At 38.5% G+C, this 26,401-nt stretch overlaps 1 long non-coding RNA gene across 1 annotated transcript; it reads right to left on the bottom strand.

The window, feature by feature from the left end:
- Positions 1–20,164: 20,164 nt before the first annotated feature.
- Positions 20,165–26,376, bottom strand: LOC143821029 (uncharacterized). Its single transcript, XR_013225642.1, has 2 exons — positions 21,656–26,376; positions 20,165–20,857 (listed from the first exon to the last, which is right to left on the bottom strand). It is a non-coding gene; the product is annotated as an uncharacterized LOC143821029 (long non-coding RNA).
- Between the last annotated feature and the right edge of the window lie 25 nt (positions 26,377–26,401).

Raw genomic sequence — 26,401 nt, 5'->3', positions numbered from 1 at the left:
AAAATGCAAGGTGCAATTGAGAATTCAGGCATAATTACTTGGTCTTAAATCCTGAGATTAAATGTATATTAGAAATATATTTTCTTCATTCTAGATAGGAAAGCACAATTTAAAAAGCGACAAAAATAGAACAAAATAATTGTGGCTTAAAACAAACAATGGATTTTTAAAATTGGTTTCCTGTAAGAATATTTATGTTCACATAGTACATCCAGCACTGACAGCAACCTGGTAAGGTAGGTCATTAGTAATATCGAGTCCCCGTGCCAAAAGAGCACCTTTATGCATCAGAACATCTAAGCAGAGATTAGTTATGTCTTTAGACAAATCTTCAAGGCAGAAATTAGAATATTGAGAGGGTGATAGTCTTATGTTTACTATACAACAGGTATGTTAAACGACTATCATGTGAACATACAAGGAAGTGTGATATCAATGGAGAAAGAAAAATTGATCTTGTTGAGGAATATAAATCACAACTAAATAAAAATGTTTCCATCTCTGCATTTTTGCATGGGCAAGCTCTGTTTAATTGGACTACCTGAGAATCTAACAAATAATTTGCTAAGGGGTACAGCATTGTGTCAAGCCAAGAAGAAAAGTCTTTGATAAATTGGAATTATAAAAAATTGTAATTCCTGCAAAAAGGGTACATATTTCCTTGGAGTTTGAAATGCAATTAGGCATTTGAAAGATTTTGAGACAAATTTTGATTATAAAGATTTAATTTTTGAAGTAGGAGCTGGAAACCAATTGGGAACTCTATAAACCATAAAGAATCTGATTTTTGTTTTTTAAACTTCCAGAGCAAAAGGTACATAATAATAATAATTTTAAAAATGTCATGATTGCAGGTAAATGTCCTTTGGCGGACTCATGGAGACAAGAATAATGAAATTTGCAGTTATTAGAAGCAAAATGAAGGCCTAAATACTTGAAATTAGACACTTGCTCAATCAAATGCCCATCCAGGATCCATGAATCTGCTTTTTTCTGTGATGGGTATTTCTGGAAATGAATTATTTTAGATTTGGTATAATTAATAGGAAGCAGATTATTGTGGCAATAGAAAACAAATGCTTAACATCTTAATCCCATCCTCAAAAAAGAAAGAAGAGCTGCACCATCTGCGTAAAGCAAAAGTCGAATGGGATGAGCAGCCAGACTAGGAGCATGAAAATGATTAACTTGTAATTTATTTGGAAGGTCATATAAAAGCAGATTAAATAAATCCGGTGCCAAAATACAACCCTGCTGAACACCTTTTATGACAGGGACTGTGTTTGAGAAGCAACTAGTTGTTGGACATCTTACTCTCATAGTAGTTGAAGTATGTAAAGAGATAAGCAGATGTAAGAATTGTTCAGGAATTCCGAACTGGTCTAATTTGATCCAAAGTCTTGTGTGTGACATGTTGCTGAAGGCCACTCTAAGTTCCATAAAAGTGGTAAAACAATTTCTCCTGAGTATATTGCAAATATTTATCTGCAAGAGCACAGATATGCATGATGCAAAGTAGGTGAACCGTTTTAAAAACCAATTTGTTCAGGGCCTGGAGTTGATAAACTGTAGGTCCAATGCTTTCCCGGTATAGAATTAGTCTATAACTAGCCAGAGAGTACAGTGAGACCTTCTTATCTGTAGGAACTGCAACAGCTTCTTGACATTTGCCAGGAACTTGGCCAGTTGAATCAATCATGGCAAATAAACGTTGTAAAAATGGAACCTCCATTTGCAATGGTTCTTAAAGAGTTCCGGGGGCATCCAATCCGTGCCAGGGATCTAGGCTGATTTTTTTCCATTTGATTTCTTAGTCATAGCTAGCTAAGAGACATTTAAGTCATTCATAAGGCTGAATATTCATCACTAAAGGTAAAGGTAAAGGTATCCCCTGTGCAAGCACCGGGTCATGTCTGACCCTTGGGGTGACACCCTCTAGCGTTTTCATGGCAGACTCAATACGGGGTGGTTTGCCAGTGCCTTCCCCAGTCATTACCATTTACCCCCCGGCAAGCTGGGTACTCATTTTACCGACCTCGGAAGGATGAAAGGCTGAGTCAACCTTGAGCCGGCTGCTGGGATTGAACTCCCAACCTCATGGACAGACAGCTTCAGACAGCATTTCTGCCACTTACCACTCTGCACCACAAGAGGCTCTATCCATCACTAGAGGGCCCTTTATAATTGTTTTTCTCATATCTCCTAAAACTGGCTTTGCACAGTGGTGGTACTGTAGTCAGAGACGTGAGTAGCACTATCATCTCCATCACGGGCACTGAGGACTGAAGAAAACAGAAAGAACAACTTTCCGAAGATTACCCAGCAAGTTTATGACAGATTTAAACCAAATATTACCTGATTTATAACTTGGCTGTTACGCTATGTCAGCTTTCCTGACTTACATGTTGAATGCACTGATATGAATTCCTTAATCATCTTACATTAGCTTTTACCTACCATCTTTTATACCATCTTTTATACCTATAATTAGGGAAAGATGGAATCAGGTGCAAATCTTCTCACAGTGTGACCATCCTAGGAGGATCAGGTTCCTCAGAGCTACTCTGAGATTTCGTTTCAGTTTCCTGAAAGTCCCACAATCCTTTGAGATCAGCTACAAGTAATCATAGAGCAAAGTGAGAGGGGGTACCTTATGGTTTCGGTCAGGACAGGAGTTCTAGGAGATCGACAGTAAATCATGACTAGCCTTCTAGGAGTGCGGACTTCTAATCTGGTGAGTCGGGTTTGATTCTGCGCTCCTCACATGCAGCCAGCTGGATGACCTTGGGCTCGCCACAACACTGATAAAGCTGTTCTGACCGAGCAGTGATATCAGGGCTCTCTCACCCTCACCTCCCTCACAGGGTGTCTGTTGTGGGGAAAAGAAAGGGAAGGTGACTGTAAACTGCTTTGAGACTCCCTCGGGTACAGAAAAGTGGCATACAAGAAGTCATTCTTCTTCTTCTTCTACACAAAATTCAGTGAATCCCAGGCTACTGAAATCATATAAGAATATATCAGGGTTTTCCTGAGACTATTATGCTGTGTGCATGCTTAAATGTAAGATGATTCTAAGTCTGCTGCTTTTATAGGAATATTAAAAAACAAATTAGCTGTCAGTCAAAACCCTGATGATATCCAGAGAAATACGTTTCTAATAGGAGGCAATAGACTGACATAAACTGAATTACTTCTTTACTTAGCCTATGCATCAGCAGCAGCATATTTATATTACAACATTAGTGTCAGGAACAACTCAGTCCTTTAAACAGATCCTATTTCGAATAGAAAATACAAACATTTTGCTTGAAATATGAAAAACATAACATTGAAGGGTTAGTATGACTGAATGGTGCAATAACTCATGAAAATTAATTCCAGGAACCAATTACTTCTCTCTTTCTCTCACTCACAGAAGTGGTTTAAAAACAACAGCATCACAAAACCCGAGATGGAATTAATGCCTAAAGAGGAATTACCATCTTTAAGCTATTCTTTTTGTAGCTGGTGTCTAATGCAGTCAGTGATACTAGACACTAAATAAATACAAAATGTATTTGGCATTGCCTTTTTATTTTTAAAGATGAAAAAAATGCATCAGCTAGGAATGTTTATTTGAACCAGCTGTGAGGTATTATGATACAGAGTCAGGAAGTTAATATAGCCTTTGGAAGTGCAGTGGTGTAATGAGTTATTTTAGCATGCCTGCAGGATGACCAGAAATATATTCGGCAAGCCAAAAGGAGATACTGCTTGAAGGATCAGGTAGAAAATGGAGCCTGCTGGGGCAGATGTCAACCTACAGAATAGATACTTTTTTCAGCATTCTGTAGGAAAGATAAAACTTTAACCTGTCATGTGCACCTAAAACATCTGGTGATGTTTTAGAAACTGAGCATTAAATTCATATGGCCAACAATGGATCATTTTCGACGCGGTCTTCTATCTATGATACGTTTATCATATATTTATCTATATATGATAAATAGCAATGGTGATTGATAGTTTTTTTTTTAATTTTTAAAATAGGATTTCAAAGGAGATCAATGAAATTACAGACCGGTCAGTTATCCGTTCCAAGTAAATGAGTAGAAATTGTTCTTAAAAATAAAGTTATTAAGCATACTGAGGAACAAAGTCTGCTGAGGGAACGCCAATATGGCTTGTGCAAAGGGAAGTCCTGCCTCACCAACCTCTCGGCTTTCTCTGAACAGGTTAACAAGCATGTGGACAAGAGTCATCCAGTAAACATAATCTCCTTACGCTTCCAAAAAGCTTTTGACCTCACCAAAGACTCCTGAGTCAATTTAGCAATCATAGGATGAAGACTAGTCCTCTAATGGATTAGAAATTGGTTAAACGACAGGAAACAGAGAGTAGGGATAAATAGCAGTTCTTGCAAAGGAGGAAAGTGAATCATGGACTCTCACAAGAACCTGTTTTAGGACTGGTTCAATTTCATTTGTTCATAAATAATTTGGAATTGGGGCTGAGCAGTGTAGTAGCCAAATTTGGGGAAGGCACCAGATTTCCAGGATGGTGAAAGCCAAGGCAGATTGTGAGGAGACACAGGAGGATCTCTCTTGGTCAACCATTTGGCAAATGGTCCATGTGGATAAGTGTCAGGTAAATCATACTAGAACAAAAATGTCCTAATTTGAACTATATGCTGATCAGGTCATACTGACCAGATGAGACTCAGGTTGAAAGAGATCTAGGAGTTTTTGTGGGAGGCTCAGTGTGTGGCAGTGATCAAAAAGGCAAACTCCAGGCCAAGAATTATTAGGAACCATATTGAAGTTTAAATGGCCTTGTGCAGCCACATTTGGAATACAGCTTAGCATAATGGAGAATGCACCAAACAGGAAGCTAAGAGTCCATTCTCCTTCCATGTTGGAGTTCTTTCATTTTGAACTTCTGCCTTTTGGGAAAGTAAACATGGCAGGCAAATGGTGAATACCGCTATCCATCTGATATGAAATAGAAGATATTAAAAGATAAAGGTATCCCCTGTGCAAGCACCGGGTCATGTCTGACCCTTGGGGTGACGCCCTCTAGCGTTTTCATGGCAGACTCAATAGGGGGTGGTTTGCCAGTGCCTTCCCCAGTCATTACCGTTTACCCCCCAGCAGCAAGCTGGTTACTCATTTTACTGACCTCGGAAGGATGGAAGACTAAGTCAACCTTGAGCCAGCTGCTGGGACTGAACTCCCAGCCTCATGGGCAGAGCTTTCAGACTGCATGTCTGCTGCCTTACCACTCTGCGCCACAAGAGGCTCAGAAGATATTGAGCAATTAAAGCGAGTAAAGCCAAAACTACTGGGTGAACTACTTTCCTAGAGTAACCTTATTTATTGTGTTCTGTTCCAGCCATTCCTGGAGGTCAGAGGGAATTATTATTAAAGAAATACAACCCTTTAATTTAAAAACTGACAGGAGTCCACTCCTCCAATAATAGAAATAGCAATGCAAAGGTGTTTGGGTCACCAGAAGAGATAAATGCCAGTTATCCAAGTTTCTCCAGTGTCAAGAACTGTCCACAATGTATAGGTATAGTATAACACAACTAGAATGGACAGCACATCTTTTCAAGACCTATCTTGTGCTAGTCCTGTCTAATGCAACATATTTTCACATTTGCAGGAAGCCTTTTGGAGAGGTCATCTGAAGCTTGGAGAGGAATGTTGTTAACTCTCCTCTTGACTTTTGTATCTTCGTGCATCAGCTAGAGGAGCAATGGCCTGGAGGGACGATGGTCTTTGGAGGCCTGGGGAAACCCATAGAGAAACCCCTTGTGACAGCTGGAAGAATAATAAATTCTATGGTAAATCCTATGTAAAAGTCTAGATGAGCTGTTGAATTTGTAGCTGTTGGATGCACCTGGATGCAGAATGATTTGTTGGTTTCCCCCCACAGCTATATTTCATGTGCTCACTTACTAGAAGATATTAACCTAGGAATAAGAATTCATATGCTTGTTCTGACTAGACTACTGTAGCATGTTCAGTGTGAAGCTGTCTAGCAAGAACCTTCAGAATCTCCAGACAGGACAAAATGCAGCAGTTCTTCAAAGGGGGGCGTCGGCAAGAATGGACTCTGAAGCTGTCGCACTGGCCCCCAGTTGGTGTTTGAGGACAACACAGGTTTTGACCTGACCGAAGATCTTGGGGGACACTTTTTCTGTGAGCCCAACTATGTAACTAACATAAGAAAAAGGAGGCCCTGCTTTGAGTACGACTTGCATACTCTACTAAACATGAGGCAGAATAAAATAATGTTTAGGTTTGTGTATGAGCACCCCACACACCCAGTGGGATGGGTCCTCAAGGCAAAGGAGGTTCAAAGTTCACTTGCCTTTGCCTGCCTCTGTCGTGACCCTGAGATTCCTTGGTGGTCTCCCATCAAATACTGACCACAGCCAAGCCTGATCCAGGTCCCCTCCTTGTATGCAAGGGTTTGACCAGGGTGCTTGCTAATGTGGTGCAAAACTTCCCCTTTGTTCTATGCTTATTAAGTTTCACTTTCAAGACATGCTTAACTACGGCTGTCACAGTTCCTCAGGGCCTGCAAGATGGAGCTCTTCCACCAGACATCTGGTTGAGGCCAGGCTGTGGAAGATCTTGGGTCCCTCCTTGGAATGCCCCAGGACATCAAGAGCCAGAGGTGTGCCTTCTTGAAAACCTTCCCAAGGCCAGTAGGCAGTGTGTGTGGGGTGGAGGGGCATTCTGGTCTGTTCTGGACTGGTAAACTGGGAGGGGGGGTTGTAGTGAAGGTTTTATGCAGCACAAGGATTGTATTGTTGTTTTATCTGTTATTTTGTTGGGTTTTTTTTTTTTTTTTGTAAACCACCACAAACTAGCTTGGTCCAGGAGTGGCAGTCAAGAAATCAAAGAAACAAACAAATAAATACAATCAAGCCAGAGGAATTTAGAAATGGAGACAATCACAGTCAATTTGCCATCCAGTGTTATTGAAGCAAATTTTCTATAAGTGGAGGGGGGGGAGCACTGAGCATGGGAGAAAGATAAGCAGCGACAAGCCCAGTGCTTGCTGCAGAAACAAAGAGATGGGAAATAAACAACAAGGGGGGCTGCCCAAGAAAAGGACTTCCCTTAGCTAGAATAAATCCTACATACATATATCATGTGCATGGCCTTATTCAAGCTAGTAAGGTTCAATGTAATCACAAATTACACGTACACACACACATTTTATACACACACAAACCTTTTTCTCATGCAAATTTTTATCTTTCTCTCTCTCTCTGCTTTCTTCTGCTTGTCACTCTTATGTTTTGCATCTCCTTTCCTGTCTATCACCTTCTTCCCCCACCCTCCTGCATTCTCTCTGCACGCATATTTCCTGTGTCTTTGTCTCTCATTTCAGCATTCCTCATTTCTTTGTTCTTTGCTCCCGCACTCTTTTCTTCAGCTTGCCTACCTATTCCTTTCCTGCTCCAGGAATTTCTTTTTCTTTTCTGCATTCTGCGTGCGGCATTCACTGATTACATTGGGAGGAAAATCGTTGAGCTTTCTTTTTTTCCTTTCTTCATTTGTTTGTTCATTCGTTCCTTTCTTTTTTGGGGTGTGTGTGTGTGTAACATGCCTTTCCCTCCTCTAGGGAACATTAAGATGTAACCGGTTTGTTCAGCTTTAAATTTTGCGCTTGTTGGTTCCTAATGGCACAGTGCAATTAAAGAGATCAGCAGGTGTGGAGGCTGTTCTGAGAACAGTCGTTTGGGGTTTTATCACTCACACTGTGTTTCCAGACTGTTTGGGGGATACATGCCAATCCTGGAGTTCTGATAGAAGCAATTCCAGATACTCATTCCTAGCACATTTTTGTTTTCTACTGTCTCAGCGACTTAATAATTCCACAGGGTCGCCATGAGTCACCTGTGGCAATGGTAAACACAAATAAACAAATACCGAATGTTTTCTTTTTTAAATCGTATTTTACTGTCAGGTACGGATTTTCCGCCTCAGGCACCAAACATGTTGGTCACTCTCTGAATAATGGGGACAATGACATGTGAAATCTCAGAGATCAGAGAGTTGTCTGAAAGAGACGTCCATTGGTTGGCAAATGAGGCTTCAGACCTTGCAATTCTGGTCATTCCTCATGACAAGGGAATACACAGGTATGCATAAGTAAGCTTTTAGGGTATGATTTATATACACACAGCCCTGTTCCTTATTTAAGATTCTTGTGCGAGATATATGTATGAAGGAAATAGCAGCTGCACATGTGGAAAGAGGTTTGTACAGATTGTGCCAATAATCTGTTTGTTACAAGATTTCTCCCCCTGTAGATCCACTATGTATGGTCTATTTTTTGAAGCATTCCAAGGAGTTCTCAGGGATCTAGGCATACACGTAGCGCATAGATAAGAACACCAATTTATATTTATAAACATACTATATCATTCCTTCTAACAATAATTAATATGAAACTAGCCTCAGTCTTCATCAGTAATCTCTCTTTTAGCAAAATGGTGAGAATATTGTTAAAATACTGTGTTCATTCTTGGGTAAATAACTGAGTTTCTCCTGGGAGCGTTAAGGAAGGAGGAATCCAGTATATCTTTTGGACAGCAGAAGTAATAAAACATGTGACCTGTAGGAATGTAAGAACATAAGAAGTGCCTTACTAGAGCCATCTAGACCAGAATTTTGTTTGCAGCAGAAATTAGCCAGATGCCTCTGAGAAACTCAAAGGCAGAACTCAAACACTGTTGACTTTTCATGATGCCACTCCCTCTAGCATCTGGTATTCTGCCTCTGAACACTCAAGTTTAGATATTCTGATAACTAGTAGCCCTTAATGGGCTTTACTTCCATAACTTTTTCAAGTCTGATAAATTGGCAGCCACCACCACATTATAATAATAGGCTTTCTCCAACTTAAGTGGCTCTTCCTCCAACAGAGGAACTATTTAATTTGGGGAAAGACTCTTTAGAGTATAGATTCAAATGGGTAGCCGTGTTGGCAGGGCCGGATTTTCCTATAGGCTAACTAGGCTTCAGCCTAGGGCCTCGAGATCAAGAGGGGCCTATATTCCACATTTTTTATAAAGGTTAGTACCAATCACAACATGTTTCATTTAACATATTGATATATATATATCACAGTAATGATGTATTTTATTATCTCTCATGTAATTTACAAACTTAAAAATGCAAGGTGAAAGGGCCACATAAGTGGAATAGCTTAGGGCCTCTTTTCATGTAAATCCAGTCCTGCGTTTTGGCCTGAAATAGCACAATAAAATCAGAGTCCAGTAGCACCTTTAAGACCAACAAAGAATTATTCAGGGCGTGAGCTTTCAAAAGCTTACGCCCTGAATAAATCTCTATCTTTACACTGTAGGAAGACCTCAGACTTGAATCAAAATGAAAGGTGAGGTACAAATATTTCAGTGAATGAATAAATGAATAAACTTTGAACAGTGGAGGTGTTCGAATCAGGATCAAATCCACTCCTCTCTGGTTCTCTTCCATATCTACTCCAAACAATATTAGCACAATCACCCCAAGGAAGACACATGTGGGCCATTCTGAACCCGATAAATATACTGTAATGCTTAACTTATGCAGACACCATATTTTTGGCATTTATGACGCCACCAACATCCAGCATCCAAGCAGCAAACTGGTAGCTACATCCTCCATTTTAAAGTGCTAACTGGGGTATCACATAAAGTGGATTCCCCAAACTATGCAGTGCAAGCTAGAGGAGAGCAACCAGCAAGTCATATGCCAAGGAAATGTGCAGAGCTGAAGTAGTGTTATCCCCACCTCCAGTTTCCACCCTCGCACCCACCTTGCTCTCCCGTCTCCCGGGGGACAGGGTGTTTTTTGTTTGTTTGTTTTTTAAGCAAACTGCCTGGAGCAACAAATAGACATTAAATCGTTCAGGCAAAGCAAAAAAAAATCCCCCCCCCCGTTAAAACTCAAAGCATGCCTCTCTAAAGCCTCCCCCCCCCCAAAAAAAATTGGGCTCAAGATTAATTTTTAAAAGCTTCAAGGCTCATGATACCAAAAGGAGTGGCATTAAAATGCACTACGCATCTATGATTGGATGCACAGGCATAGCAACGGAGAAGTTTTACTTTTAATAAATTAGCTGGCATTGCAGGACCTTTAAAACATGGAGATAGGTGATTGGCTGTCTGACTTGATTGACAGGCAGAGGAGAGTCGCGTGTAAAGCACGCTGCTCTCTTCCTCCATGTCAAGCAGGCATGCAGAGTGCTAAGAAGCGTGAGAAGGCAGCAGAGGAAAGCGAGAGAGCCAGAAGGTAAGGAATAGCCAGAGGTGTGTTATTTTTTAGCATTATGCCATTTCGCTGGCATAACACTATTTTTTCAGTGTGCAGAAGAGCCCACAGAGTGGGCTATCTGTTCAAACTATATTTAGATTTGCTACTCAAGCAGTGTTGCAGAATGCTCCATTTCACGCTGACTGGAAAAACTAAGGTGTTAGGGCCTACTTGGTTGTTTTAATCCCCCAAGACTCCTCATTAATAAAAGTGAACTACAAACCATGTTCTCTATTCAAGGCCATAACATTATCAAGAAGAAGAAGAAGAAGAAGAAGAAGAAGAAGAAGAAGAAGAAGAAGAAGAAGAAGAAGAAGAAGAAGAAGAAGAAGAAGAAGAAGAAGAAGAAGTAGTAGTGTTGGCATTTATACTCTGCCTTTCACAGCCTGAAGGAGTCTCAAAGCAGTAATCACCTTCCCTTCCTCTCTCTGCAGCAGATACCCTGTGAGGTAGGTGAGGCTGAGAAGGCTTCTGATAGGTCTGTTTGGTAAGAACAGCACTATCAGGGCTGTGACTGGCCCAAGGTTATCCTGTTGGCTGCATGTGGAGGAAAGGGGAATCAAACCCAGCTCTACAAATAAGGAGCAGGAGACATCGTGAAAAATAACTCCTGAGGAAGCGTGCCCTACTATTTAATCTGTATGGACAGTGCCTGAAGGAGTTAAGAAGGAACAGTTAGAACCCATAAAGGTCAATCACCAAATGCTCTATATGTGGCATGACACGGGGTAAGAGATTTCAGTAATCTACCATGAATAGGTTAGACCTAAAAAAAAAAAATGACGGATGGCCAATCAGGAATGGGGCAGCCGGGACATCCAACCTGATTGGTGGTTAGGCGGTGAGTCCCAGCTCCTCCTACGACCCCTTACCAGCTTTATTAATGGTTACAGATTACAGATGGGACAGATTATGGAAGTTTTCAGTTGTCTATGATATTGCTGTAAATTTGATGGTTGGAAACAACCTGGCTGAAAAAGTAAGGTGCATATAGGTTGTCATACACATGTAGGCCAAGAGACCAGTTACTACGGAGACTGAATCAGTAGCTAAGGAGGAAGGAGCTGGCTCTACAACTACATTAAGAGCTCTTTATTTGGACAAAAATATAGAGAGAATGACAGGTTGACAGAAAATGATCATTTTCACATAATTCCTGATTATATGCTTTCAAGGCACACTAAAATAAGAAGGAAATATATCTTCTTAAAATATTTTTAAACAACCCCACACAACAGTGGACATATAAGATTTTATTTTAAAGGAACTACAACTGAACACCTAGGAGAAAACAACTGTATTGTGGGAAATTATCTAGACATATATGTGATTACAGAAACCTGCCATATATTTCCACCGAAAACCAACAGTCCATAAAATTGTTAAACTGAGACACATTGCCCAATGTCTAACTATGTATAAATAAATTTTCATATTGTACCAGTGCCTCAAAACAGGTTCATGTTTGGGGATACTGAAAAAGTGAGAGAACTTTTAATTTAATAAAAGTTACCACTTACAATTATTCTTATTGTTATTGTTGTTGTTGTTAGATTTATTTCCTGCCACTCCCCGTAGGTTCGTGGCCGGGTAACAGTAGTCTTCATCCTATTAAATACTCATTAAAAGACTTTAAAACAATCCCAACATGGTGGAAAAAAACACTCTTGTTCCCACCCCCTGCTATCAGAGCGGCAGGGAAGAACGGGGAGAAGATGTAACCTGCTAGTCCCGGGGGGGGGGGGGGTGGATGATAGCTCTCATTCGCTGACTCCGACATCAACCTAGTGGAAGAGCTCCGTCTTGCAGGCCCTCCGGAAAGCTGGTAAATCCCACAGGGTCTGCAGCTCACCCAGGAGCTCATTCCACCAGGCAGGGGCCAGGACCGAAAAGGCCCTGGCTCTGGTCAAGGCCAAGCGCGCTTCCCTAGGGCCCTAATTAAAAGAAAGGTCACTTTCAACATTTCTTTTTCATTCGTTAGTCTAGTAACATGCTACAGTTAAATTTTCCTCCAAAATGTGAGCTCAGCCCACCTATCAATCAACAAACACTTTCACTGATTGAGCTATATATTGCCATAAGAAGAAGAGCTGGTTCTTATATGCTGCTTTTCTCTGCCAGAAGGAGTCTCAAGGCGGCTTGAGATCACCTTCCCTTTCCTCTCCCCACAAACAGACACCTGTGAGGAAGGTGTGGTTGAGAGAGCCCTGATATCACTGCTCAGTCAGAACAGCTCAATCAGGACTAGTCCAAGGTCACCCAGCTGGCTGCATGTGGGGGAGCGGGGACTCAAACTCGGCTCTCTAGATTAGATTAAAATATTCCATTTCAGTACAATTATTATACTGGCCTCCAAATCTGAAAAGAAAACAGAGTCCTTTTTTAGTCACATGCCTCAATCTCCCGGCACAGAATAATAGGTTAATCTTAGCTACATTGTCCAAATTTTACATTATTCCCATACAGGTGGAAGAAACATTCTCCTAATTTTGTGCTATCAAATCTTAGCAGGGCATATGCAGCAAACTGACTACAAGAAGAGTTTCCTTTTGCAATCAACAGTCAATACACGCTGTAACAGTTGAAAACATTTGCATCTATTACAACACATGTCACTTATACTCCATAATGACGTGTGACAAAATGTGACAAAATCTAAATAAGGAAAACTGTTTGGAATTATTTAGCCTAGTGCAAATAAATGTGCACAGGACTGCAGCCTTAAGAGAAGAATTAATGAAGACCACAGTGAAGTTTTAATTTTAAAAAAATTAAAAAATTATATTCTTCTCTAGTGAAACATAAAGGAATACTGTTCAACCTAGTATTCTGCTTATAGCATTGGTTCTCAACCTTCCTAATGCTGTGACCCTTTAATACAGTTCCTCATGTTGTGGTGACCCCAACCATAAAATTATGCAAGTGTTCGTTCCCAGAAATTAATCCGAAACTGACCAATGGCGCGAAGATCCATTGTTCGTGATTGTATATAAATTATTTTTTCCCCGGGGTTTCTCAGTTCAGTTCTGCCTCTTGTCCCACCATTCTGATCTCCATCGTTTCCACTACCCCAGACAGACGAACGCTGACAGAAGAAACTATTACAAAGAGCATGGTTGGCACAAGAAGTTACTATAGAGTGGTCACTTTTGGAAAGAACTTAAAGTACAATAGACTAAGCTAGGTCACTTCCATTAAAATTGCTCATGGCCATCAGAGAAAGATCAGCATTTTCTTAAGCTGTGATGTAGAGCAGGGGTAGTCAACCTGTGGCCCTCCAGATGTTCATGGACTACAATTTCCATGAGCCCCTACCAGCAATTGCTGTCAGGGGCTCATGGGAATTGTAGTCTGTGAACATCTGGAGGACCACAGGTTGACTACCCCTGATGTAGAGGTTCATGACCTAGTTTCATATGCCTATGTAACCACTGGGCTCATGCTTCCTAGTATTTGCCAGGCCATATAACACACAACTTCAGAAAGAAAGAAACAGCATTCCCATATCTATGAATATGGCCCGGAGGACTACTGCAACAACAACAACAAAACCAGAAACACTCAAAATGTCATGCTTTTTGTCCTAGCTGTTGGGTTACTAGCCTTCTGCTGAGATGGTAGCCATCACATTACTACCTTCTAGTATTTCTCCTGTGCACAGTATGCCTGGGGTTAATATTGCTTCAAGATTAATTTTTACAGTGGAAAATAAGAACTGAGAAAAGATGCAGTTTTTTCTTCTTACGTTTAAATGTTGCCACAGTTGTTGATAAAATATCATAGACATCACTTGTTTTGTCTCTTTATGCATACCTCCATGGTTAGCTTTTGGACCTGATGCAACTAAAGTAGACTAAGATACTATGCACTCTTCATTGGGAATAAGCCCCTACTGAGCAGAGTGTAATTTAACTTGCAAGTAAACATACCTACAGGATACGACTGCACATCCCATTGAAACCAATTAAGCAAAATGTTCACCACCGATTTTGGTCCCATTGGTTTTTCCAGTGTAACATGCAGTGAAATCCTAAGTGTGTTTATTCAGATGTCCCACTGAGTTCAGTGGAATGTACTTCATAGCAAGCCTCTTTAAGATTGTAACCACAGGGATAAGAAACTATTGCTAGATTAGAGCTTCTGCTTTTGTTTTGCATGGTAATTACATGAAGGAAGGTGGAGTTTTTTTACAAACCATATTGATAAATTCTGCGTAGTACTACCATGATTCTCTGATACACAAAACCTGTAGACGTTTTTCCTTTTTTTCTTTGTGGAAGAATGTTTTCCTATAGACCAAAGCTTTTAGAATAATAGGCCATTGTTGCCATGTTATATTTAAAAGATTTTTTTATTAACCTCATCCCAGTGTAAAGACAATTTTAAAGATTCTTTTCTTTGTTGCAGTTCACAGGCACTGAATAAGTATAGCATACATTTTAAAAATTCAGAATATTCAGAGCATACTGCTTGAAAAGCATTGGAAACTTTACTTAACATCAAGAAAAATGACTTTGTGAAGCATCTGAAAGGTGGTTATGGGGTTAGCAATATAAGTACAGCACTCCTTGGAGTCACGGACCTAGTTATTCTGTCTTTTGAATCCTGAGGAGGGATACTATATGACATTTTGGATTAAACAGTTTGCTAGGATAAAGATAGCAGATAAACTCCTCTTTCAAAAATTATTTTAAAAACACTGAACAAATTCAGAGATCTAGAGTATAATGCATTATTAGGTTTCACCAACCTTTTGCAAAAAACAGCTCGGATTAAAATATTTTATAAACGCCTCAGGATTTAATCGGTAGAAAATGAATTTATTGTAGACAACAATCTCTTTGAAAGAAACACAAACTAGACATTAAGCAGAATGCAAAATACAAGCCTAGATAAAATGTAATGGACCAAAATTAATTTATATGATCAATATTATCAGTGTTAGCACTTATCTTATTAGTAATTACAACAAATCATGCAACTTAATTATATTCTTGGATTTTTGCCCCACCAGAAAATTCGACTGTTCATGTTCAGGTGATGGAGAGGGAAAAAATACTGCAAAAGCCGAAGTAGTCGTATAATCACCTTAATTTATCTTATAATATATTGGAGATAAATGACCCAAATCCTTACTTAAAAGCAAGAGAGAGATTCATCTGTTAAAGATGTAGTTTGGGAGAGACAATATATGAACAGAGCAATAGAAGATTTCATTATAATAAAGGTAGTTCTCTAAGGCAGATCCTTGATGTGAAGAACTGTTGATGTGTTTGGCCCACTGTTCATTTGTTGTTGAGCATAGATCTGGCAAAAAAAACAATTTTTTAAAAAAAAATCTGAAGACAAAATGAAATTGATTTTGCTGAGTTCATCAAGGTATGAAGGTTCATCATAGCTTCAGTCAACAGCTATGACTAATCAAACGGAAGTACTCAGATATTCCAGATCACAATAGCTGCTTCCTTTTGGTCAGTTTTCCCCATTCACAAACAAAAATTAAGCAGGAACAAAAGAACAAAGCACCGTGAAGAATATACCATCATTGTGAGAAATTCAGGTCACATCATGGAGAATTTGCTTCCTAAATCCTTAGGAAATTTCCCTGAAATCGTCAGATGTGTAAATAATGAGGATCCTTAATCTGGATTGATTTGCAATATGTTTCTCCATAATGTATACTTCTGAAAATGTATTACCACTCCCCATCCAGATGGTAGAGATTTTTATTTCTGCCATGAGCCAGTGTGGTGTAGCGGTTAGGAGTAGTGGACTCTAATCTGGAGAACTGGGTTTGATTCCCCACTCTTCCACATGCAGCCAGCTGGGGGGCCTTTGGTTAGTCACTTCTCTTAATGAAGCTCTTGCAGAGCAGTTCTGTTAGGACTCTTTCAGCTCCACCTACCTCACAGGGTGTCTTTTGCAGGGAGGGGGACAGTGTTTGTAAGCTGCTCTCAGACTCTTTCGGGTAGTTAAAAACAGAGTATAAAAATTAGCTCTTCTTATCCTCATCTTCACCAAATCTGTCTGTTACCTGTTTGTGATGCTTTACGTTAATAAATATAGTGGCACAAAGCCAGGTTGTTGTTAACAGCTAGATGACTATCATCTTTGTGACATTATCATGCATTTTGGCAAGCTATTCAGTCACCCATCAGGAAACTTCCATTTTAATGGTAGATCTGTGTAAAGATATCTTTTATATGAGGTTTTTAAAAAAATCTTCATACATGGCAATAATTTTTTCAAAGGGAGGGGACTAATAATGTCCAGAAGATAACAACCCACCAGAACATTTGGTATACATGATGCTGTTGCACAGCTCCCATTAATTTCTGGAATACTCCCACCTTGTCTACCTTTTCACCCTCTGTACCTTTCCCTCGTTTTATTACTGAATAATAGTTGCAGTTGTGCTTTTTATGATGCTGATTTTATTGAGGCTGCTTGAAGGGAGAAATTGTGGCAACTGTGTTGTAATGTCATGTTTGTTTTTAGCACTGTTACCTGCCTGGAGGGTTTGCTTTCTGGATGGAAAGCTGAAACAGAAATGTGAATAATCTCAATGAAGCTTGAAGAGAAGAATGTGCTGATATAATGTACCCAGAATCTTTCCTAATTTCTTACACAGCTTTCCTGCAAAATGAGCCTTACCCTTCAAAATGTTTATTATCCCTACTTATAAGGGACGCTTGAATTTTGAGAACAGTGTTCTCTACCTTTCTCCCAACACCATTAAGTATTTAGGGACTCATTTCGCTAGCCACCTATCGTGGGCTTCATTCACAAGCAAGCAAACATGGCATAAAACAAAGCTTAGAAGTACTCTGAGGGGTACAGGTAATTTGCTCAGCTCCTGAATGGGGCGAGTCTTATAATCAACCATTTAATACAAAGCTGAATTGCAAACCATAGTTTGTGATTAGTTTTACCTTGACGGGCTAAACTGCTTCTGTCATAAGGAAAAGCAGATTGAGAACTGGGAGTCTGTATTTGTGTGAAACTACTCACCAAAGTATTATCATGCAGTGCGCAGCGTTTATATGTACTGTTCATTCATTCTCTGCAATTTCTACAAAGCATCTCATTATTAACATTTCTCCTATGTAAACTGAATCAAACAACTGAAGAATGAGGCAAATGTCTGAAGGCAAATATACGTCTTGAAGGAGAAAATACAAGTTCTTTCTAAAATAGATCAAACCAGCTTCTGATCGTGTAACAGCTGACGTATGCTCATCAGGAATTCTGTCCATAGCAAGTGGAACCCCGCATAATTGTCACAAGAATTTAAAACAGTTCGGTGAGGGGGGAGGAGATCCCAGCGCCTCAGACTTTTCTGATAGTCTTTAAGGGGTACGAATGTCTTTGGGGTACAGTTCCAAGACCCAGGCAAGGTTTTCCCTCTTCTTTTGACATCAGTGCTAATCATTCTTTTGCCAGTTACATGGGGTCACAACATTCAAAACTGTTGAATCCATATTTACACTATTAAAAATACAATGGGGGAATGTCATTTTGCAGCAAAGACCATTACAGTTTTTGTCACACAAAACAATGAAGTGTTCCTTCAAGTAATGTATGGGGGATCCTGTCTCAACGTCTGGGCATTCTTCCAGGAATCTAAACGTTTGACTAGAATCCTTCCGTAGATGCTGCCTTGAATTCTAAAAATCGTTCTACAGCGCCTATTTTAGCAGAAGACAATTTGTTTACATTATTTTAAAAGTATATTTATATTATTGTTAGAAAGTGGTGGAACTGCCTGCATAATTGAGTCATATGCTGCTCTTACAAATATCTTTTGTTTTCTGTGTACTCCCGCATATTGATCAAACATTGGTGCATTTACTGAAAAGAGACCACTAATTTCTGTGCCTTGATTTTTTTTAAACTAACTCAAAGTGGACTTTAGGAAAACACGTTTCTGTTTGTTATATAAACACAAGCTATTTTACCAGCTTGGCCTCATGCTAAATCACATTTTAGTACCATGACAAACACCCAGATCTCAAACATGTCCTTTTGTTTCCTTTTCAGTTTGTCTGTTTTCCCCCCTGGTAGTCCTTTAATGTTATCTTCCAAAATGACGTTTTCTCTCTTCATATGTGCATCCTTGGCTCTGCATCAGAAGCCTTAGAGATCAAAATGACTGTGCATAAGATTCCAGCTGGGAAAACATGATTTGAGCACGGGAGAAATACAAATGCATAATAACATTTTAAAACTTTTGGCCATTTCCAATATTCATCTTTCAGTGCTTCTTTCTAAAAAACAAAGTTGTAAAGAGATTCAAATACAGAGGACAGCTTTAATCATTATATCAGCCCTCTCTTGTAACAATAGTATTTTCCATGTATCTTCTGATTAGATTTAGGTTTATTTTTGAGTTGTATTAGGATGCACAAGCAAGAATGGTCATACAACAATGTGCAAATTTATTTATTAGTGGTTGTATCAAGAACAATTTGTAGGAATAACTGAGCACTTCCGCTGTATTGCTGCATGAAGCTATGTAGCAAAATGTTAAGAGAAACACTTGCTGTATCAGTTTATTTCCAATAAATTAGCATAAAGCAGAAACAGTTGTGTTTATTTGCTGCGTTCCTGGCAGGTTAAGCCAGGTGCCATTTCTAGGCCTTGTGGCTAATATTTTGTACCTTCACACATACTCACCATTTCTCCTTCAAGACATTCTAATTCTCAGTTTCCCCTTAAAAACTACCCTCGGCCAAATTAAAAATAGTGAAAAAGCTCAAAGTACTGCATTCTATCAGAATCATGACCTGGCTTGTTCTGGTTGCTTTATGCCTTGAATACAATACCATACAATAGGATCTTGGAATACGCATGTACACAGTTTCGGCTTTCTGTTTCATATCTCTAACCCTGAATGGGGCTTAGACATTTTTGTAGATGCTATATATTAATATATAGCCAATAACACAATGATTTTAATTAATAACACACTGTATTTTAATTAATAACCTTTAAAAATGTTCATTTATACATTCTCGTTGTGTGCTCTGGTTTTTAAATACAAATCAGTTGCCTGGAATCAATTTTTTAAGCAACTTTTAAAAAAAATTGATCTGACACTTAAAGGAAGGAAAAGTATAACTTCTAGTATTTGGAACACTTAAATATAATGTTGTGCTTTGAAAATACCTTTGATGTTTTTAACTGTATCATTTTCAGCGAAGGGTGGCTCAAAGTGTTTCATCAAAAAGAAATAAAATAGCTACATGGAACGTTTTGAAAAATACTTTCATCCCTATGTTCATTTTAGCTATTTTTGTTTCTGTTGCTATATTCAAGTATCTGGGCCTTTTTCAAAGAAGAAAAGGTAGGACACGCAAATCTGGATTCCTTGTTTAACAAAGGAGGATAAAATACAAAATTATCAAAAAGGGACTCTACTATAAATAAATGTAATTCATGTCTTTTTCACATTCCAATTACAGAGTAGCACAGAATGGAGGAATGAACACACACACACACAAAATCATGGACTATGTAATTCACCAGTATTAATTAGTACTTGAGACAAATTACTGAAATACGCAGGCATTTTTAAGGAATTTGGTAAACTTGTTGCCGAATAATTATATATGCATCACATTCAAATACTATCTTACTGGCCATTTTTGACAGTTGCACAAAGTCAAAAGAACTAAATCATTATTTCGAGAATGTGATTTGGTACTCTATACTTGAGAAATTTGGTACTCTATACTTGAGAAATGTTTTTCAGTGCCATCCAATAGGTAATCAAGAGATTTGACTGCTAGATATGTTTTGCTCCCTATAACATGGATGTGTCAGAAAGCAGAAATTAATGCAGATCATTTCTAAGCCATTTTATTTCTAAACGAGTAGACAAATCATAAATTTGGAGGTTGGTATTTTTTGTGCTACATTTGTAGTCATTAAGAAAATGACACATATTTCTCTTGCTTCCTCTTTTAACATTAAAAAAGAAATGCCAACCCCAAAAAAGGTGACTTTAGAACATTTGGGTAACAGTGTTAGTCTAAAGCAGCAGAACAAAGCTTGAATCCAGTTTCACCTTTAAAACCAAGGACGTTTTATTCTTGGCATAAGCCTTTGGGTGCACGCACTCTTCTCCCAATACAGAACAGTCTGTCAGTCAAATGAAACCTCTTTTACACATCATTAACAATTTGTTATGTAATACCTACAAATATATTTGCCGTTTTCCCTACATTGCGTTCTATCGTAATTCCTTTGTCCATTATCTCATCTGGAACGTTTATCATTCTGCTTTGAGTTTTATTTGGATTTTATTCACCATCCATCTGCATTTAGTTATTAAGCAAAAAATGTCCTATTGGCTTTGTGACATTTAGTCCAATTGATAATTCATATTGTACTAAATTGTTTTCATTTTATTTCTCTACTCCTCCTGAATATTTTTTTTCTGAGCATAATAGATATGGCACTTAGAAAGATATGTTGACTTAGTGATATTTTGACTCCCTCTCTGATGTTCTTTTCTGTTCTTCTGCTTGTCTTCTCTGTCAAAGAGAAAAATAAAACAGGCCATGATGTGTGGGTTGGGTCTTCAGGGGTCATTACCCCTCTGACTTCCACTTTGATGACAAGGTATCAAAACAAAAATACTGCTTCAAGACGCATGGCAGATTTTCTTTTTTTGTCCTTGAAATTATTGTTAACAAAGCATAGCATTGTGCGCATTGTAGTGTCTGATCCTGCAGCTGAAGAGTGTCCCCCCCCCCTCCCCATAATACCATGGTGAGTAGGACTGAGTGGACCTCAACTAAAGTCCTCCCTTTAACATAACTAATTATTAGCAATAGCAGACTGGGAATTAAAGTAGTGAGCCCACTACATAAACATTTGTGAGCACTGAACCTCACAGATATTTCATGGGTGATCGACACGGCAGTAAAAGATTTTGTTACATGTTCAAACCAAGGACAATGAAGGTGGAAGCACACCATCTGCATCATGCATTAGGGGGTTTGAGGCCTGGTCTAAGAATAAAATGTTGGAAGTAGAAGATAGTTTTCCATAAACCTTTCCCTACAGAAACATAGCAAAGGAAACACTTGAATCTTGATGTTGTTGCAATATGAACTATCTATGCTCAAAACACTTCATAATACTGTGCTTTTCCCATGTGTCATAAATTGGTATTTTTTCACTAGGATCTTGGCCATTGTCCCAATTTAACTCAAGAACAAAAAAGTGCTGCCAAGTACAATTTGAGATGTTACGCATCCTTATGGAAGACAGAGATGTTCAGGAATGCCATGTCCAGTGCATCTGAGACAATGCTGTTAGCTAATCACCTTGAGTCTTATGAATGGTTCTTTTAGGAATGTGGCTGAAAACGTTCATTTTGCAGCTGCTCTCCGGCGAGGCACCCAATCTGTTGGAAAACCACAACCTGTCATCGGCGAGTGAAAAATGGGAGCAGCATATGTCAGCTGACAAGCAAAATGGCACTTGTCATTTAATTACCAATTGTTGATTTTTAATTATTATATTTTAGAGAAAATGTGATGTGTTGGACATATGTTTTAACATTTAAGGGAAATAAAGGGAAACTTAAGGGAAATAAGGATCAACAATTACAAAAATAATATTAACAAAAGATCATCTATCTTCAGTCCCTTCCTTACCTGTATCTGTTCTCTTTCTGACAATCTATGCATGGCAATTTCCCTTGTCCAACAATTAAAGTTTCAGTCAGGCCAACACAAATATACTTTACTACTAGGAGTATATGTCCATTGGGGTAATAAAAATATATGCATACCTTTGTCTTTGTACCTTGTCCTATTGGGGTGTGTCTTTTTTCTACAAAGCATCACAAGTGAGAAGAAACCCACAGAATGACAAAGAGAGTGAACTTATTTATTTTTAAAAAATAATTTAAAAATGTAACCACATTCCAAACTGACAATGTCTCTGTAAGCAAAACTCAGCTTTGACAGAAAAATGCTTAACTGGATCCATAATAATCCACAGCTTTTCAAAATAAAGGGTTCCAGTCATGATAGATAAAATGGATTTCATGTACTGGTTTGTATTTTCAAAACTGCAGCAGTATCCTGAAACAGGGAACAATATACAAGAAGTAATCAAGAACGCATTTTATCCAGGTAAAGACATATTTGTCAGGAAAAGCTTGATACGAAAATACTTAGAAAACTGTTTTCAAATGTTTTGATAGATCTGGTCATGCTAAATTTAAGATTACAATATCCTAAACAAGTTCAGAGAATATAAGAGATAAGAGAATATAATTTTGCTAGCTAGCACATCAGTATTTGAATAATTATTATTAATTATTATTATTTTCAATCTTATTTCCTGTTCTCCTTTCTCACTAAGACTATTGATATGCAGTCTATTTATATATTTATTATAAAGAAATGTCATTTGCTTGTAAGAGGATGGGGAAAGTGCTCCATACTATACATTTATTCAGTAGTGAGATCCATTGAACAAAGTAATTCTTCTAACTCGGGGGTAGTCAAACTGTGGTCCTCCAGATGTCCATGGACTACAATTCCCATGAGTCCCTGCCAGCGAACGCATCGGGAGGGCCGCAGTTTGACTAACCCTGTTCTTCTAACTAAACAAACATAGAACTACACTGTAAAGTTCTGCAAATACACAGACACATTCTATTTAACAGTTATGAATGCTTCATTACTTTGATTACTACCATCCTCCAACAAGCTCAGAGTAACATCTCAACCTCAAAGCAAGTCCATGTAAGCAAGGCCGGAAGACAATGCCATGCTGAAGGCCACCCACTGAGCAGAGACTGGACCTACGTTTTTCCCATATAAATATAACCAAGCCACGGTGCAACACCGTTCAGTTTTGCATGCTCTGGAAATACCCATCTGTCACATTTTCACTCTTGTTTAGTGAGCAGTTTCACTTTAAAGCTAAAGCTTCTTACCTCTTGGTAAAGCACCCTTTGAGATTAGAGAGGGGGAAAAACTATGCAAATCAAAATTTAATTCCATGCAGAATATTTCATCAATCATTTTTTTGGAACAATTAAAAAGGCTACATTCTCCTCCTGGAGCTTACAATCCCTTAGGACTGCTGCTGTGGATTGTGGGGCTGCTTTGGAGCAAATATCAGTTATGACAGTCTACAACAACATGGTTTAAGACTTTCTAATGTATTAAGGTAATGCCTCTGGCCAGGCAAGAAGGGCTTTGTTCAACAGGATCCTCCCCTTGGTGCCTACAGAAAGCTGCTTTTGAAACTGAAAGTAGCTTAAAAAGTAGCCCATAATTATAAACAGCAGTGCTATTTACATGTTTGTGTTTTAAAGCTATTTACAATGAATACTTAATTGTCACAAAAATTAAACAGGCAGATGAAATAATGTTTAGATCTGGACTACCTCTGTGTGCTCAAAAGCTATGACTTGAATCTAGCTCACCAGATCCATATGGCATTTATACAAGGGCCCAATATTTATCCAGTAATGCTCTAATTTATCCAGAGGTCCAAAATCATTTAGAGAAATCTCATGACTTTTTATTGCTTCTTTCAGAACGCAAAGAGAAGCAAAATTAAGAGAATGATCCTAAATTTTAAGAAGCAAGAACAAAATTCCAGTCTCTAAGAAAATCAAACCATTGGTTGGTTAAAAGACAGGTGACCAATCAAGTGATATTTAAATCATGCTGTTTTACCAAAACCTCAACAGATGCCTTTTTGAGATAGTTTTTAATTTTTCACTGTAACAGTAACCTATATAATACCATACACTTTTTTACTCCCTATTTACAGTAACATGATAGAACCAATATACCTCTAATTATAAATAAATACATAATAAATACATAATTATTATGAAAAATACATAAAGGAATACAGTAAGCCCCACCAATCAATCACCTAATGTGTTATTTCTCATAGCATGAACTAGTCAGTTATGAACAACTAGGAACAGATCTGGAAACACACTGGATGCTTTTGATTGCATCAAGGTTCTTGGCCTGATACTGACCTCTTCAGAAAGCCTGATAGATTTAAACTAGAGTAAACTACCACAAGGTTGACGATACTGGCGAAAAACCATCATGAAATGGCATAAAGGCATATATAGGAACAAAGCTGATACTCTTCAGCAGCTTCAACTAACTTACTGAAGGATTTCATAATACATTCTAGATGAACATTCTTATTAAGGTTTGACTGAAGAAGTCTATATTGCAATCTTAACTCTAATTCTATATGAAAATAATGCCACATAATTTGTAAGAGAGAGTTCTACATTATACATGGGGAACATGTAGTCTGTGGAGGCTATAAAATTCTTCCTTTGAGATTTTCAAAGGGGAAAATCTGGTACGCCTTTCTTAGAGGGTTCCGGCATAGATAATTAGGGGAATCAATATTATCTGAATGGAGCCAACTTCCATTCTTCATATAAATATTCACGGGAGCTGTATTTTTTTCTTTCAACAGCATGCTAAATGCATGTTTGGGGGTTTTAAATAAGAAACATTAATGCAACCAAGATTGCATTAATGCATTTACGGTTCGTGTTTTTACAACAGTAGTGAAAATCACATTATATCTTAGCAGCAGCAGCAGGTCTAAGCAAAAGTATCTAAGCTTGTGTAAGATTAGAGAGAAAGCTTAAATGAAGCTCCTTATGGCATCACAATACATATGGTACAATCCATGATCACTTAAAAAAAATCATGGGAGGATTGACACAGTGTGTGTTAGCAGGGGAGAGAAACCGATGCATCAATTGGCTTCATTTAGCCAAACTACACAAATAATGTCAATCACATTCACAAAAGATCTTTGATCTTTCAGCAATATGAATTCCTATTTATATAAAACACTTATCCCACTCCTGTATTTTAAATACTTTCAAGGGGGTTAACAAAGCCAAAATCTTGTTAAAACTAAAAGATCAAAAGATTAATAGCTAACAGTGAGAGGTCTGTGCTGCCAGGAAAATTATTTTGTTAATGGTAACAAAGAAACACACAGGTCTTGAAGTAGCCATTTAGTAATCCTATTTTAATCTGTGAGGAAATGAAAAATCAATCTAGCAGAAATTAAAGCTGTTGACACAGCCCCTCACCCACTGGATGAAGCTCCCACAAGGGCAGAGCTAAAGTTTTCAGGCCTAGCCTGAAAACGATACATTTCTATCTGGACTCTATCAGCCCAGCTAAATATTTCCAAAATTATAAAATGAAAATATCCAAAATCCATTATTATTAAAGCACTGAATTAAGACTCTGTTTCTTAATCATCCCTTGTATTTATAGATCTTATTCAGCTCTTTCTTAAAAGAGAAGCTTGATCTTCAGTGTTCCTCTTCCAGGAATTACAATTTCTTCTATTTATAGACAGAGATATAAATTTATTAGCACATCTAAGGGGATACATTTCAAGAGGGCAACAGTGTTAATCAGTCACAGGAAGAAAAAAAAACAGCCAATTATTAAAGGCACATAAGGGGTAACAAAAGTTGTCTGTAGCTTCCCTGGGCCGGAGCCTACTTCAGCAACAGCTGCACACAAACTTAAGTCGCTAGAAAATTACTCTGAGATACCAGCAGCACAATACTGCAGGATCTGTGCAAAATGAGGTTGCCTGTAGTGCAAGGACTAACTGTGGGTGTGTGAAAAATCGGCAAAAACATGTTTCAGATTAATAACTTCAGTAAGCATATTCCAGACCTACATGTAAAGGCGGACTTCTCCCTGCCTCTAGAATCTACTTTGCAGAAATTAATAGCACTAAAAATGTTGCTAACGCCTCCCGAAATTATAAACAGCCCCTCTACTATGAATACTAAGAACATCTTAACAGGAATATTTGAAATGGCCAGTGCTAGAGGCTTTTGCGGGGCCTAGAAAGAAAGAAAGAAAGAAAGAAAGAAAGAAAGAAAGAAAGAAAGAAAGAAAGAAAGAAAGAAAGAAAGAAAGAAAGAAAGAAAGACTCGTCCTTTGGCAAGAAGGGAGGCTGTTTTTCGTGCTCGGTGGCTGGCGGAAGCGGGGTTATCCACTAACCTCGCCAGCCTCAACTGT

This window comes from Paroedura picta, chromosome 11, assembly GCF_049243985.1.
Source record: "Paroedura picta isolate Pp20150507F chromosome 11, Ppicta_v3.0, whole genome shotgun sequence".
In the NCBI taxonomy this organism is placed as follows: Eukaryota; Metazoa; Chordata; class Lepidosauria; order Squamata; family Gekkonidae; genus Paroedura; species Paroedura picta.
This window is presented reverse-complemented; position numbering and strand designations above follow the sequence as displayed.